At 35.3% G+C, this 16,249-nt stretch overlaps 1 non-coding gene across 1 annotated transcript; it reads right to left on the reverse strand.

Annotated features, from left to right (window-relative positions):
* Window positions 1–14,780: 14,780 nt before the first annotated feature.
* Window positions 14,781–14,883, reverse strand: LOC117803170. The gene has a single exon (XR_004626868.1). It is a non-coding gene; the product is annotated as a U6 spliceosomal RNA (small nuclear RNA).
* Between the last annotated feature and the right edge of the window lie 1,366 nt (window positions 14,884–16,249).

Here is a 16,249-nt window from a genome sequence, read left to right on the forward strand (position 1 = left end):
TCAGGGTTCCAGTGACCATAGCCTCTTGAACCCACTGAGCAAACTAGCTACATTCAACTGAGGAGCAATTTTGTTATGATCCTAAAGCTTTGGTGTTTTCCTGCTAAATAATCCACTGGAGATTTGATTACAGTTGGTTGCTTTACAGAAAAGGAAGATACTAGTCCAAAATATTTTCACCATTAGATACCATTGAAATCTGTTTTGTAGATTATTCCTTCTCACTGCTGTGTACATATGCTTGTAAAATAAAGAAAAATTGTATTATCATCAAATGTATTCATAGTAATTTTTTGTGTTGGTATGAAGATATAAGGCAAAAATTATATATCCAGTAAAACTTATAAGTAAAAGAGTACAAACTTTGACTGTGAGCTCCTCGAGAAATTTACCAGGGAATAAGATTCAAATAACCAAAAGATACTAGAGAGACTTTGACACAGGATCTGTGACTTCTGATTAACTGGTCATTAAATGGGAGGAAAAAATAGTAATTATGGAATGATCTAATTTTATCATCCCCTGTATCTTTCATAATCAACAATGTTGTTGTGAAGGAAAGACACAGATGTAGTAGGAATGAGTTTTAGTAAAACTCATTACAGACTGTTGTCTTTATTTTGAATTAGAATTACCCATATGAACTCACGAGAGTTGTTTTTGAAAAGACCTGGAGACAACTACCCATCCAGTAGCAATGAGCATCTAAATACACACACTTTATAGTATTGAAAAGCTTTTTCTAACTGGAAGATACCAGAAGTCTTAGAGATAGCTGATTCCAGGTATATTTTCCAGGGAAGCAAATATGCAAGATGATGCTAGAACATGGTGCTAGATCATTTCACAAGAGCAGTGTCCAGGGACATACAGAGGGACACCGGAGCCAACAATAAGAGGCTTTCATTAGTCCCTTTAGTCATATTAGATGTAACATTTTGAACTTTAATTATGACAGTAGTTGCAATAGATTGAGTAATGAGAGAGAAAATGAGAGGAAATATCTCTTTATAGTAGAATATCATTTAGTATATAAAAAAGCAATTATGGAACTAGAATACCAACACAGTAAATAGATTAAACGGATACAAACTAAATATATCAACACAGATATTAAGCATCAATGGCTTTTAACATCACAAATTAGAAACAATCTGATACTATTTACCTCTTGCAGTCCTACCATATGCCACCGCTAGTCAAAGTTTGACTCTTGGCAAGGAAATAAAACGTAATATTGACCCAGTCTCTGGATGCAGGTGCCAAATTACAGAAAATACAGAAGACAAAGCATGTTGAACTGCATCAATATATGCAATCAGCAAAACCCAGGGTGTGGAGAATACACAGTTCAAATGAACCAAATTCATTCAGTGTATTTTTTATAATAAAAAAAAAATCACAAAGCTGAATAAATTATCCATTGGTACCAAAGGTGCTTGTCTTCTGTATAAAACATCTAAAACATGTATTAAATCACTAATACAACTTATCTTTGTAAGTATAGAAGCACAGACAACTGTCATTCTCCAAGAATTACTTGAATTACTAGTATTACCTAAAAGTTAAAAAGTAAAAGTGCTGTTACAATATATATGGACAATAATTAAAGCAACAATAAAGCATCTTCCCTCTAAAAATTTTTGGGGCTGTAGCTAGTTATTGAATCTATATGCATATGATCCAAAAAATGCTTAGGGACTCAAAGTGATCAATTAAATCAGTGAAAGTCACTTAGTGTTAAAATTCAGTCTGTCAGCATGTGGTAGATCCGCTGAATTAAACCAAATTTTCCACCCAAACAGGTTAATTAGTGCTCATTAGCAAACTCATTCATTTTGCTGTTCTTTGCCAGGCTGTATGACTCTTATGAATATTAGACAGATGTTATCTTCTAGCACGGCTGGAAACTCCCTACAGAAGAGTCTCATCTCATTCCCTTTTCAGAGGCCTTTTGTTCCTAACAAATGTATCTCCTGCCACCTTTGGGATGATTCCCTGGCTACAATTTTTAAACTACTTAAAACAACAAAGATGTAATAATAATTATCTCAAGTGATTGTAGATTAGTTTGCATTTTGTAAACCACTTTCTTTTCCATCATCACCTTTGATATTCTCAATGACCCTTTTAAATGACTTCTTGTTATTATTTTGTTAAGGTTGGGAAGGATTATTATTCATCTAAGGTCATACAATTAGAAGATGATGAGGACTGTAGTTTCATCTCAGGACTTCTGAATGCAATTGTGTATCATTTACACACACACACACACACACACACACACACACACACACTCAGAGATTCAAACCCCAGTCTTCTGACTAAAACTCTGCATTACTTCTGCCAATCCCTGCAACGTGAGTCAGTTTCAGTATATAGCTGTGATTCAAGTTACCCAGCAAAAAGTACCAAGTACAGTTCAAGGTTCTGTAAAGACAGTCAAATTACAATATTTCTACTCTTATTCAGTGTACAGTCCTGGCATGGAAAAGTAAGATTTTACTTATTATTTGCATTACTAAACACAGATTTTCTTTTGTTTCCTTAAGCCATATTATTAAACATGTACAATGGAATAGAGAGGTCTAAGCACAAGCACTAGAATCAAAAAAGCCAGGCTTTCACTTTTTTTTTAGTGAAAATATGATTTGGAATAAGTTACTTAAATTTCTGAGCCTTATTATCTGTATCACCAAAGTGGATTATTTTACTACCAAAAGAAATGAAGCAGTGCTTCCCACAGGTAAGTACTCAATAAATGGTTGGTACTAAGTTATTATCTCAATTGAGAGACCAAATTTAATGCTTATTCAGCATTTTCTTGATATCATTTAAGTAGGCATAATTTTAATGGAGGTATACTCAGCGACCCACAGAAAATTCAGTGCTACAACTAGAAGCATCTAGAAAAACAATAAAAGACCCACTTTAAGAGTGAGCATTAATTAAAGGGTGATTTTTCCCATGTGGTTTTGAAAGTAAAGGCCAGAGCAGTTTCAATATTGCTATTTCTATATGCTTTGTTTGTATCCTGGCATCTATTTGCCATCTGTTGATGTGAATTTGTATACTCTACTGGCTGGTAAAAACTTTTATATACATTTAACATACATTTCTCTCTAGATGAAAGATTAAGGCCAAATATATCAATGGAATTCACAATATTAATTGATAAATGGATATTTAATACAGAACAGGGCAATCATCTTACTATGTTGTTTAATACAATGTTAGAATATTCAGAATAATAGTATAATCATAAAAGGTATCTATGAAAAAATCTTAACAGAGCTTTATAAGAAATTACATATAACAAAACTCACGGACATCTATGAAACATATGAGAAAAAGTGAGCAAATTAAAATATAAACTTTTCTTGTTTGGAAAAAAAGTCCAAAGTATAAAGATGCCAATTATTCCATATTGATAATTATCTCTAAATCCACCTATGGTGGGCAGTTTTACCATCTGTAATGTTTACAGTGCATTCTCAATTTTAGGAATTCAGTGGAAGGAGCTAATTGAGCCTAGAAGTAAATCTGCTTATATGAAGTATATTAATCAGAGCAGTTTATAATAGATAAATATATAAGAACGTTTATTAGCTATTGCTTCAAGATAAAAACATGCTATTACAAAGGGATATATCATAGTATGTCACTTTGGAAAAAATAATGTATTTGTCTGTATTGCACATATGGGTGATTAGATATCTACTTATATATATGTACCTATCTACTTATATATGTATATGTAGATACATAAATACATGTCTCTAGATATCGAAAACAATTAAAATGAATATACCAAAATGTTAACTTCTTTCTGAGTGTGGGCACATAGGGTATTTTAAAAATATTTACTGAAATTTTCAGGTCCTTTACCATTATCACATATTGTTTCTGTAATTTTTTTGTTCTCTTTGCATGGAAGCTCAATTATGCCATTGACTCCTCTTTTCCATTGTTCACAATACCCATACCAACTTATTGTTTGTATACCTTCTTCAGGTGAGATGCCACAACTGATAAAGTGTGTGGATCCATTTTGGTACCAGATACTCTTGCATTTCAACAGAATAGAGATATCCATGAAAATGGATCCTCCATTAAGGCAGGGATTTTAACTGTTTTGCTAACTATTGTATCATTACTGACAAAAAGAGTGCCTGACACCATGTACATATTCAGCAAATGTTTCAACTTAATTATGCAATTACCAAAATTTGCAAATACATGCTTTGTTCTGCCTTAAAAGTAGAACCATTATTTTTTTTAACTCTAGTCAAAAATTAAAAATGAGTAACTCATGGAATTGAGTACCTCAGGGCTATATTAAATATTTTGAGTGAATAAATGTTCTTCTGTTTACTATATAATTCTAAACTTAGACTACTAAGACTAAATAGTGACTAAGCCTAAGGTTTTTAAATGGTTGCCAGTGTTTTAAATGGTTGCTGGCCCTATGGGGTATAATAGACTCCCATGAATAAAAACGCCCTGAAAGAGTTGAGTCATGTGTGAGGGTAAGAGGAGAATCATGCCGCATAGGAAGGTGGTGTGAAGCTCTTGAAATGGAATGCATATGTCCTTAAACATTACCATATTCCCATGATTTCTGGTATTACTCTCAAGAACATGTCTTTGCTCAATCCTCTGCCTCTGAAAATGATTGGCCATTGATACCAATTGATAATCTGTGGAAATAGGTTTAGAAAAACAATGTGATCACATCTTTATTGTTGGAATAAGGTCTGCCTCTTGAGTCCAGCAAATGATGTTGCAACTCTAGGCCCTGATCCTAGTTGGGAGTGTTAAATATACCTCTTTTCTAAATTCTGGGTGTGTGTGTGTGTTGTGTGTGTGTGTGTGTGTGTACCTGCACACATGTGTGTAAATAGTGTATCTCTGTGTATTTGTAATGATATCCCCACAGGACCATTTAAAAAATACCAATCACAGGACCTTTTAAAAATACCAATCTTATTTCAAGTACCATTAACTCTAGCCCTCCAATTTTTCCTCTGAGATCTCAGTTATTATCATCTTCAGCTATATTTATTTTGAATAAAAGTTATTATAAAGGCATACAGGATGCCTTCCATTTGCTCTTTAGATTCCTTCTCTATCTTTTTCCTTCTTTTCTCTGCCTCAGTAGGTGGGCTCCCTGATTAGTTGTATCAGTGTGAACCAAGTATTTATTTCCCTAATTCCCCTTGTGAGTTTGACTTGAATTTGTTGTGTCCCTTTTGCAGAAGGTCACTGCTCCTCTCAAGGTAACTTACCCTATTTTACACTCTTGTTCTAAATTCTAGTAACTCCACCTTCCCTTTGTTCCTTCAGATTTGCAGGCAGTGATAACTCCAATTATTCTAGCTTTGGGTTTGCGCATTAATCCTTGCATTTACCCTCACCTCATCCACACCTTTACAAATTAATCCTTTGTAATGATTATTATTTTGTAGTGCTATATTTATCCAATTGTGATTGCATTTGATATAAAAATTGATACTACAAATAACGCAGGAAACATGAATTTGTGTTGGGTTGTTCAAATATTGAAGGCAAACACATATTCAAGCCACATTACTGGAGCAAACAAGATTAGTTTGCAGTATAAGAAGTCTCAAAATTGCTCAAATTATTACCAGTGGTTACTTAGGATGAATTATAGGTAGAAGGCATAACATTTAGATAATGAGTCATTGTGGTATTTAGTTGCTATGGCAACTAGAGTGATTATAAAGATAGTAGATTCACCTGATTTGTTTGCACAGTTCTAGAGAATAGAGAACAAAAACTTAGAAGTTATCAATATACAATTAATACGCATAGACACCAGAGATATTTCCAAAATCTTTGAAGAGGTCTTTCAGCTCCTATAATAATAATGAGTTTAAGGACCTTGAAGTTCCAAATTTTCCTAAATTTCCCTTCCCCCCGCTCCTACCCAGGGATCTGATCTCCCCATGCCAGCATTTCAGTGGTTACATTCAGGGTATTATCTTCACAAGCTGAGGTCAGTTATTCTTAGGTGTACCCACATTACCTTTTATTCCTTTCATTGCCTTCAAGTCCCTAATGAAAATCAAGCCTGATAAAATCCTGCTAAAAAAAGTACAAGTACTGATCCCAGAGAAAATCACCTGAACATTGAAAAAAATTATAAGATTTCTATGATCTGTACTGGCATAAGACTGGGTGCAACTGTGGATGTGATTCTAGTGTAACAGACCAAAGGAAACATAACAAAGACCTGATTTGGTCAAATATATTGAGAAGCATTTAAGCTTTAAAGTCTTGGTTTGATTAACAGGAAGTAAGAGTCTGCTAGATGGTCTATTCAAAGGCAGACTCAATGATGACATTAATTAACATGAAAACATTGTAATTTCCTCGTGATATTGCAGTGAATGCGGTCTGAAGAGCTAGGAATTTGGGAATATGGGACTGTCAAAGTGAATCAATTAAGTGCACATTGCTCAGCTGCCCCTAAGAATACCTCCCAGCAGGGCCTTCCATTACCATATATTAAGACCAGTATCTTTGAGGAATGACTCCCGAACCCTTGAAAAGCTCTCTGTAGCGGTGTTGACTGAGGTTATAGATAATACACTAGACACAGGCATCCTGATGTCATGATAATAATAGAACCTAGGGATGTAGAGGCCAGTTGGCAATAGTAAACCATCAAGGACAGCATGAGTGCAATTACCACAATTAAACTACACTGGCACAAAGTTAATTAGGTGTTTTAAGCTCAAGGATTTGTGACAATGGTTAAATGATCTCAGGGCACGTAGAAATTAAATAGAAATTCAGCTTCTAAAAGTACTGCTTGACATATGTAGCAAGAAGAGTTCTAGGTCTGTTGAGGTCTGCTGAGCAGAAAACTCACTTGTCCACAGTAATGGTTACTCTAATAACCTTTTAGGAGCTGTTAGACATAGACTTTGAATGTGAGCTGACCTTTGGTCACCTCGAAAGCTACTATGGTTTTTCATTTAGTGTGAAGATTTGTGGCAGTCGTCTGGTAAGTGGATTCTTGGTCTGAGTCCAAGTAGTTTCAATAGAACTATGGCTTCCTCCTCAAATTATTCCTCAATTCTGAAATGAATAGTTGAAACTTACATGTTTGCTACATGGCAGAATTTCCATTTTGGTTTCCTAAACAATGGCGTAAGAGACATTATGGTAAAAATACTTAAATTGAAGGCACCATGTCTGAGTCTGTCTTTCGTTTAGCCACCATTGTAAACCAAAAACAATGTCGCATTTGTGGGGAGAATTGCAGGGGTCAGCATGCCAACTGAAGTCTTTTGAGATGCGTGGGTGCTGATTTCTACATCTCCTTTTAATTTGCCTATTTGGCTGATACAAAGTCCATTAGTTAGAGTAAATGTCAGTAGATTATCAATTATTATAATAATAATGCAGTAATAACATTAATAGGTGCAGTACCAGATATTTTATGTTCATCCTAGTTGTCTAAGAGTGCTAGTTATGAAAACTAGCCAAATTGATGGAGTTTAGAGGATTCCATGGTATGAGGTATCCATTTTAAGAGCAGAGTCAAGTTGCTCTAACTCTGTGCAATCCATCCTGGAGAAAGAGGAACATTATTGATTTTTTTTTAAAGATTTTATTTATTTACTTGATGNCCATTTTAAGAGCAGAGTCAAGTTGCTCTAACTCTGTGCAATCCATCCTGGAGAAAGAGGAACATTATTTGGTTTTTTTTTTAAGATTTTATTTATTTACTTGATAGAGACAGCCAGTGAGAGAGGGAACACAGGCAGGGGGAGTGGGAGAGGAAGAAGCAGGCTCCTAGCGGAGAAGCCTGATGTGGGGCTCGATCCCAGAATGCCAGGATCATGCCCTGAACCGAAGGCAGACGCTTAACAACTGCGCCACCNCAGAGAAGCCTGATGTGGGGCTCGATCCCAGAATGCCGGGATCACGCCCTGAGCCAAAGGCAGACGCTTAACAACTGCGCCACACAGGCGCCCCCATTATTTGGATTTGAGAGGGGACATTCACCACATTTCAGATGGTTCTTATATTCATGTACTGAAAAATCTCTAAGGCTGCCAGGTGCAATTGATCATGAGTCAAATAATGCCTCTTCAGCAGCTATCCATAAATTTCCCTGCCATTTGTAGACCCAGCTAATTATAAGTGTTATATAGAAAATAAAATGTTGTATAGAATCTTTAGCTAACACATAGGCAAAATACAACATAGACCCCTGGTGTTTTGGAAAAGGTCACACTTTTTTTCTACCATCAGATTCTGTGACTTGCTAATTGTCCAGTAGAGCCTATAAGCTAGATTAGTATGTATACCAAGTGAATATGAAGCCATCATCACCTATAATAACATTATTAGTAGTTTATCCAATGAACTACACAATTTGATTGTTATATAAATATCCCATTATAAAACAGAAATAATGTACAAGAGAGTAGGCCTAAGAAATTTTGGAAGGCATGGTTAAACTATATTAGCAGTGAGTTGGTTGACCGGAATTTCACGTTATCTGTTGCCACCACTTCATTACTTTTCCATTAGCCTATACGTAGGGCTACACATGGTCTCAAAAACAGGGGCTTCCCTCTCCAGAGATTATCTGGTTGCAGAAATGCCTTGTTGCCCAGCATGCATTGGCCATTATTTTGCTTGATATGACACTATCTCAGTAGGATTCTAACTACCTACCAGGTGGCAGAGCCAACCACATTGGACTTCAAGCATCATACAAATGGAAGGTCTCTCTTCTCACATGTATTGAACTACATTTAGAGTATGGATTTGTCTTTATTGTTCTCAGAGGCTCTTCCAACAGCCCCACACATGAAACTTTACCATTCTTTATCCATCAACATATTTCACACACATCATGTCTGACTAAAGAATTGTAGCAGTGAGCTCATGGCATGAGGTTCATTTGTCTTATTTTGTGTTCCCTTACCCATAAAGAGCTGGCTTAATATAATTATTGACTGGTATGCTGAAGAGCTAGTTATGGTGCTAGCTGGAGACATGAGGCTGAGAAAATTGGAGTTTGGTATAACATTATTGAGCATAAATCAATGGTCAATTTATGTCGTGCTGCTTCCCTTATAGCAAGGATGCACAGATTGGGATCCACCAATGATTACACTAAGTCACTCAAAGAAGAAACCATACTTCCTTTCATCATGACCTTTGGATTTTTTAAAAGATTTTATTTATTTATTTATTTAAGAAAGAGAGAGAGAGCACAAGCCAGGGAGAGGGACAGAGGANTCCACCAATGATTACACTAAGTCACTCAAAGAAGAAACCATACTTCCTTTCATCATGACCTTTGGATTTTTTTAAAGATTTTATTTATTTATTTAAGAAAGAGAGAGAGAGCACAGCCAGGGAGAGGGACAGAGGGAAAGGGAGAAGCAGGCTCCCAGCTGAGCAGGAAGCCCCACATGGGGCTCGATCCCAGGACCCTTGGGGAGATGACCTGAGCCAAAGGCAGACACTTAACCAACTGAGCCACCCAGGGTCCCTGACCTTTGGATTTTAAAGAGCATAGTAACCAAGTCTGAAATACTTCTAAGGGGATTCAGTGATATTTGTCCCCATTGGGGCTTCTTATAATAAAAGACCTGCAGACAGAGGTTAAGATCACTCTCTTCACCATCATGACACATTTTTCCTATCTGGGAAGATTTGGGTCTATGCTGTAAAATAAGAGAAAATGAAATAATATTATAGAAATATTAACTCACAAGCTTAAAAAATCTAATTTTAAACTTATGATTCAGATGATCAGCAATTTGATCTCAACTGGGTAGTTCTGATCTCAGCTGAGCTCATTCATGCATTTTTAGAAATCAGCTTTGATTTTGCTTTGCAAGTAAGCTTTGCTTCTGTAGGGTTGACTGAGTTTTAGCCAAGGTTCTCCACATAATCTCTCATCCTCTAGTAGGCAGTGGAGCCTTGTTCAAATGACAACTCAACAAAATTCCTGGAACGAGGACAGAAACACACAAGATACTTTGAGGCCTGGATTCAAACCTCACACGATATTAATTCCCATCTATTTATTGCCAAAACAAGTCCAAAGGCTAGCCCAGTTTAAAGGATAAAGAAAAGATTCATTTTATTGATGGAAGGAGCTGCAACGCTACAATGCAAAGCCTTGTGCATATGAGGAAAGTGGAGGATTGTGAACATTTTAGCACTTTAATATGGAGCAAAATGTTTGTAACTAAATGAGGTTAATTGGGGTGCCTCCTATTATTCTCTTGCCTATTAATATTAGTCAAAGAAAAACTTCAGAAATCTAATAAAGGAAAGACCACAAGGAATTGGACGCTATATGAATAAAAGTATGGATCCCATGATCAGGTGCAGTAGATGTTACAAAGTGTTAGAAGATACTAAGGGGACATTTGAATGTGTAGTGGAAAAAGGCAGACATGATTAGCTATGAGGTCAGCATCAGAGAAGAACAATGTGGGATCTATATTCCATATTACTCACTTATTATCATCATCTCTGTTTTACTCCCTAATCTTGTATGAAACCATTGTGTGTGACTCACATTTAATTTTCAAATAGGGGTTTGGCTGAGTTAACATCAACAATTAATATAGTTGTGTTTGAAACTTGGTGCTTCCTCTGAGTTAGGGATGAGACTTTTATTATAGGAAAAAATCTAAGAGTAGATCCTGAAAATTTACATAGTAGACTGTACTATCTTCCTATTGTCCTGTAGATCCAATCCTGAAATTTTACATAGTATATTATACTAAGTATCTCTCTATTGTCCTGTAGATCTTTCCCACCTGCTTTTTGTTCTAGGGTTCGAAGAAGAATGGATTAAAGCAATGGGTGTCTAGTGCTTTCTGGTTTCTCATCTATTTTAGCTACAAGGAGCCCTAGCAGTAGATCAGAGGACGGAGAAGAGTGAACTCATTTTTTAGGGCATCCTGCTATACACATCTCTTATAAGCCCATGCTATCATTAACCGTCCACCACTATTTAGCACTGTGCTGGATATGCAAGTTCTGTTGGCTTTAAGAATTACAACCAAACTAGAGGATATATTTACCGATGAGCAGTTAGGGTTTTTCATACAAGATAAAATAACAATGATGTTGTCAATAAGTATTTTGGGGTAATTTCCAAAATACCTGTATTATTATGGATATTTCATTTAAAAACTTNCAACCAAACTAGAGGATATATTTACCGATGAGCAGTTAGGGTTTTTCATACAAGATAAAATAACAATGATGTCAATAAGTATTTTGGGGTAATTTCCAAAATACCTGTATTATTATGGATATTTCATTTAAAAACTCTCAGAACACATATTTTTAGTATCAATAAAATTAAATATTTGAAGAAGAAAAAAGAGACAGCATGCAAAATGTCACTCTGATCATGTCTACTGCCATGTCTGCTATTCCCTTGGATTTCAGTGGTATATTGCACAGATATAGATATAGATTTTTTTTTAATGTAATTCGTATTTTTTGAGAGGTGGTTTCAGGACTACCATCTCTCTCAGCTCTGGCCATGAGCTCTGAGTTGCTTCAATTTTAAGTTTTCTTCCTGTTGACCCAGAAGGGAAGTAATTTTCCCAGTCTTATTCCACCTCCACAAACAGAAGAGTTCTACACAGTCTGCAGAAGGCTCCAGAGAGGCTCATAGCACCCAGAGGAACGTGTGATGGGTGGTAAAGAGATATATGCATTAGTGGGTATGTTTTCAGGAGGCAAGTGATAAAGAGATCATGGAAGTCTTGTTGTAAGCAGTTAGGGCTTTAGAAGTCTGGTAAGGGGAAGGAAAAGTATTGTTTCCTTTCTATTGCTTACTTCTAATTTCATTTACTCTTCTTATTCTACTTTTTAAAGATGAAATTTAATTATATATTAAATATATAACTATATATAATAAATAATAGTAAAGGTGATGTTTAAATAACTGATTTTAAACTGTTTTCCCTAAGTGATAGCAGTTTTTATAATTATACATTTCCCTCTATAGAATGCTTGTAGATGCAGCATAACTTCTGATATGTTATATTTTCATTATGATTTATTTAAAAATAGTCCATGTGACTTTTTGACCCATAAATTTTTTAGAAAAAATTTACTTAATTTCAAAATATTTGGGGGTTTCCTAGATATCTTATTATTAATAGATTTTTAGTGTAATATAGTTGCAGCTAGAGCATATATGTGTATATCTATAATCCTTTAAAATTAATTGATAATCTGTATATGATCCAGTATATTTGTCTAATATAATTGTCTTCTTGGTAAATTTCCCATGTGCAGTTGAATTGGATTAAGCAGGTGTTGGCTATAGTGTTTTTAAACTTTCATTGCAACTTCTTGTTCAATCCATCATTTCTTTACCATATTCAAAAGTATGGTGTTAGTTTTCCAGAGCTGTCATAATGAATTACCACAAACTAGGTGGCTTAACCCAACAAAAAAGATCATCTTACAGTTCTGGAAGCTAAAAGTCCAAAATCCAAGTATCAGCAGGATTGGTTCATTCTGGAGGTTCTGTGGGAGAACTTGTGCCATGCCTCTTCCTAACTTCTGGTGGTCGCTGGAAATCTTTGGTGTTCCCTGGCTTGTAGATGCATCTCTCTAAACTCTGCCACTGCCTTTGAATGCAATTCTCCTTGTGTGTCTGTGTCTTCACATTGTCTTACCTTCTGCATGTTTGTGTCCAAATTTCCCTCTTCTTTTTTTTACTTATGTTTTTATTCTTTATTTAAATTCAATTTAGTTAACATATACTGTATTGTTAGAATTTAGTGATTCATCCGTTGCGTATAACACCCAGTGCTCTTTACATCACGTGCCCTCCTTAATGTCCATCACCAATTACCCCATCCATCCTTCTACCTTGCTTCCAGCAAACCTCAGGTTGTTTCCTAGAGTTCAGTGTCTCTTTTGGTTTGCCTCCCTCTCCATTTTCATCCTCCCTTCCCCTATGTTCATCTGTTCCACCTATGAGTGAAATCATATGGTATTTGTTTTTCTGTGACTTATTTCACTTACCATAATAACATATAGTTCCATCCGTGTCATTGCAAATGCCAAGATTTCATTCTTTTTTGATGTCTAAGTAATATTTCAGTGTGTGTGTGTGTATGTATACACACATTTTGTAAGAAGAGTAGTCATTGGATTAGGGTTTACCTTAATCCAACTTAACCTTGTTTTAACTTGATATATCACCCAAGATCCTATTCCAAATAAGGTCACATCCCTAAGTATTTTGGCATAAGGACTTCATGTATTTTGGGGGGGACACAATTAAACTCCTAACATATGGTTATTATGTGTTCTATCTTCAGAAAGAATTCTAATTTAATTACAATGCTTTAAAAATATATGCATGATACAGAATATTTGAAATGCTTTGTGAGTTGCTGTGTATTGTTAATTGAAGGTTTCCATAAAAGATTAATAAGTTTATTTATTATGATGTTGAAGTCTTCTCTATTATTACTATATTTTTTGTCTACTTGATCTATCAAAAATTGACAAAAGTATTTTTAAAGCTCTCAAAATAATGAGATTTGGCCAATTTCTAAGTGGAGTTATATCTACCTCTACCATAATTTATCTTTACATACATATGTACACACAGAAATATTACACGCACATCCACATACATGGATGTCTATACTGTATGGCACTTCCCCCTAATGCATATTAGACAGTATCATCATCTTCATCATCATCATCATTATCATTTTGTAGAAACGGGGTTTAGTTTCTATTTACCAACATGTCTAAAGATTATTTGTTTGTAATTTGTATTTGTTTTGTTTTGTTTTATTCTGGCTCTTACATCTCAAATTATTTTCAGGATTATTATTTTTTTTTGAAGTGCATTGTATAGGATTATATTGGTGAATTGTATTTTTGTTAATCAACACTTTTTTTCTCAAGTAATACCATAAGAAAGTGATTACTAGTATTAATTGTGTTGTGTATATTGTAGATCCTTCCTGACATGCTGTCCTGTACTTCCATAATTACTGGAAGGACTGTGTTGAAGTTCACAAGTGTATGTCTGGATTTCTTTATTTCTCCTTTCAGCTGTATCAGATTTTGTTTAATGTACTTTAAAGCTGTGTTGTTTGGGGCATGCACACTTAGGATCGTAACATTGTACTGATGAATTAATACTTTTATCAGCATATGAAGTCCCTCTTTATCTCTAATCATTTTCGCTGTTCTGAAGTCTATATTATCTCATCATATGTACCCATCTCTGCCTCACTTTGTTCTTTAAAGTAATACCTGGATGATGTATCATTTTCCATCATCATTATTTTGCTTTCAATGTAGCTATATCATTATATTTGAAATGAGCTTTTGGCAGACGAGATATAGCTAGATCATGTTTTTTTTTTTTAATTTGCTTTGCCAATTTGTATCTTTTAATTGCGATATTTAGACCATTATATTCAATGTGCTTATTAATATGCTAGGACTTAAATCTATCAATTATTAGTTGTTTTCTGTTTGTTTCTTCTAGTTCTCAGTTCTGTTTCCCTTTTATTGCCTTCCTGTGAGTTACTTGAGTTTTTATTGTAGAATTCTATCTTAATTTATTTATAGTATTTTTTGAGTATATTGTTTAAATAGTTTTCTTAGTGGTTCCTGTGGTTATTACAAGAGACAGAAATTATCACAATCTAGTGATACCAGCATTTTACTACTTAGAGTGAAGTGCAGAAACCTTATTTACATTTAGATATGTTTATTATTCCTACTTTCTCTTTTTCGTGCATAGGGGCCATGCTAATATTTTCTGTATTGTTCCAGTGTTAGTATATGTGCTGCTGAAGCAAGCACTGTTATTCTCACTTTTAAAATATAATTGCCTTAAGTATTTCTTCTGTCTAGATATGAGGTACTCTTTTTATTTTAAGATTTCATTTATTTGAGAGAGAATGCACAAGCAGGAGGAGGTTCAGAGGGAGAGGGAGAAACAAACTCCCCAAGGGGGTCCATGCAGGGCTTGATCCCAGGACCCTGAGATCATGACCTGAGCCGAAGTGAGACACTTAACCGACTGAGCCACCCAGGCGCCCCTGAAGTGTTCTTATTTTTTAATGGGTAGTCTTACCATTGAGGTGTGCAGTGTGAGGGCTGGGGACATTCACATTTTCAGCTTCCTGATGGTTCCACTTGACTCCACCTAAGCACTGACCCACACTTCCTGGTTGCAGATAGGTAGATTGGAATTTCTTTGGTTCTCTGACACTTTCCCCAAAAACGTGTGAGGCACCACATGCACCAATTCATAGCCTCCAAGTGGTTGTAAGATCAGCTTGCCACTGGGTCTGCCACTAGTGTAGGGGGAAGGAGGTGATAACTCATCCTACCATGTTTCTGTAGTGTGTGTGGGGGGGGCAGGCTCAGCTTCCACAGAAATGGCAGGAGAGGTGAGATGCTGTCTAGTCCCAACCCCCTCTGCCTTGTTCAGTTTCACTGACTTAAAATATAAAATAATAATTTTTTAGAGAAAAATCTCAGAGACGATCTTCAGGACCTACAGCTAGTCTAACAGTTCTTTGACTTGACACCAAAATAATGGTGGATAAAAAGAAAACTGACAAATTGTTCTTCATCAAAATTTAAAACTGTTACCTATAAAAGACACTGTGAAGAGAATGAAAAGACAAGCTACATACTAAGAGAAAGTATTTCCAATCCATATATCCAACGAAGTATTTCTATCTAAAATATATAACAGTATCTCAAAACTCAGCAGTTAAAAAATCCAATTAGAAAATGATCAAAAGACACAAATAGCATTTCACCAAAAAGGACATACAGATGGCACATAAGCCTGTGAAAAGCTGTTCATTATGTAAATGAAAATCAAAACCCCAATGAGATATCACTACATACCTATTAGAATAGATAAAGTAAGAAATAGGGTTAGCACCAGTTGCTGGTAAAGATGCAGAGAAACTGGATCACCCCTACAGTGCTTGTGAGAATGTAATATGAAGCCATAACAGTGGATGACTTCACCAAATAAAAAAAGATAGCATTAGAAGCGTTCATAGGATGATGTTTTGAAGATCCTTATGTTAAATGGTTGAGTAAATGAAGTTGAAAAGATGACCAGACTGAATGAAACAGAGCAGTGAATGAGGTAGCAGAAATACCAGGATAGTATAGTGTCAAAAAACAAAAACAAAGTATCTTA

This window comes from Ailuropoda melanoleuca, chromosome 7 (genome assembly GCF_002007445.2).
Source record: "Ailuropoda melanoleuca isolate Jingjing chromosome 7, ASM200744v2, whole genome shotgun sequence".
Taxonomy (NCBI): Eukaryota; Metazoa; Chordata; class Mammalia; order Carnivora; family Ursidae; genus Ailuropoda; species Ailuropoda melanoleuca.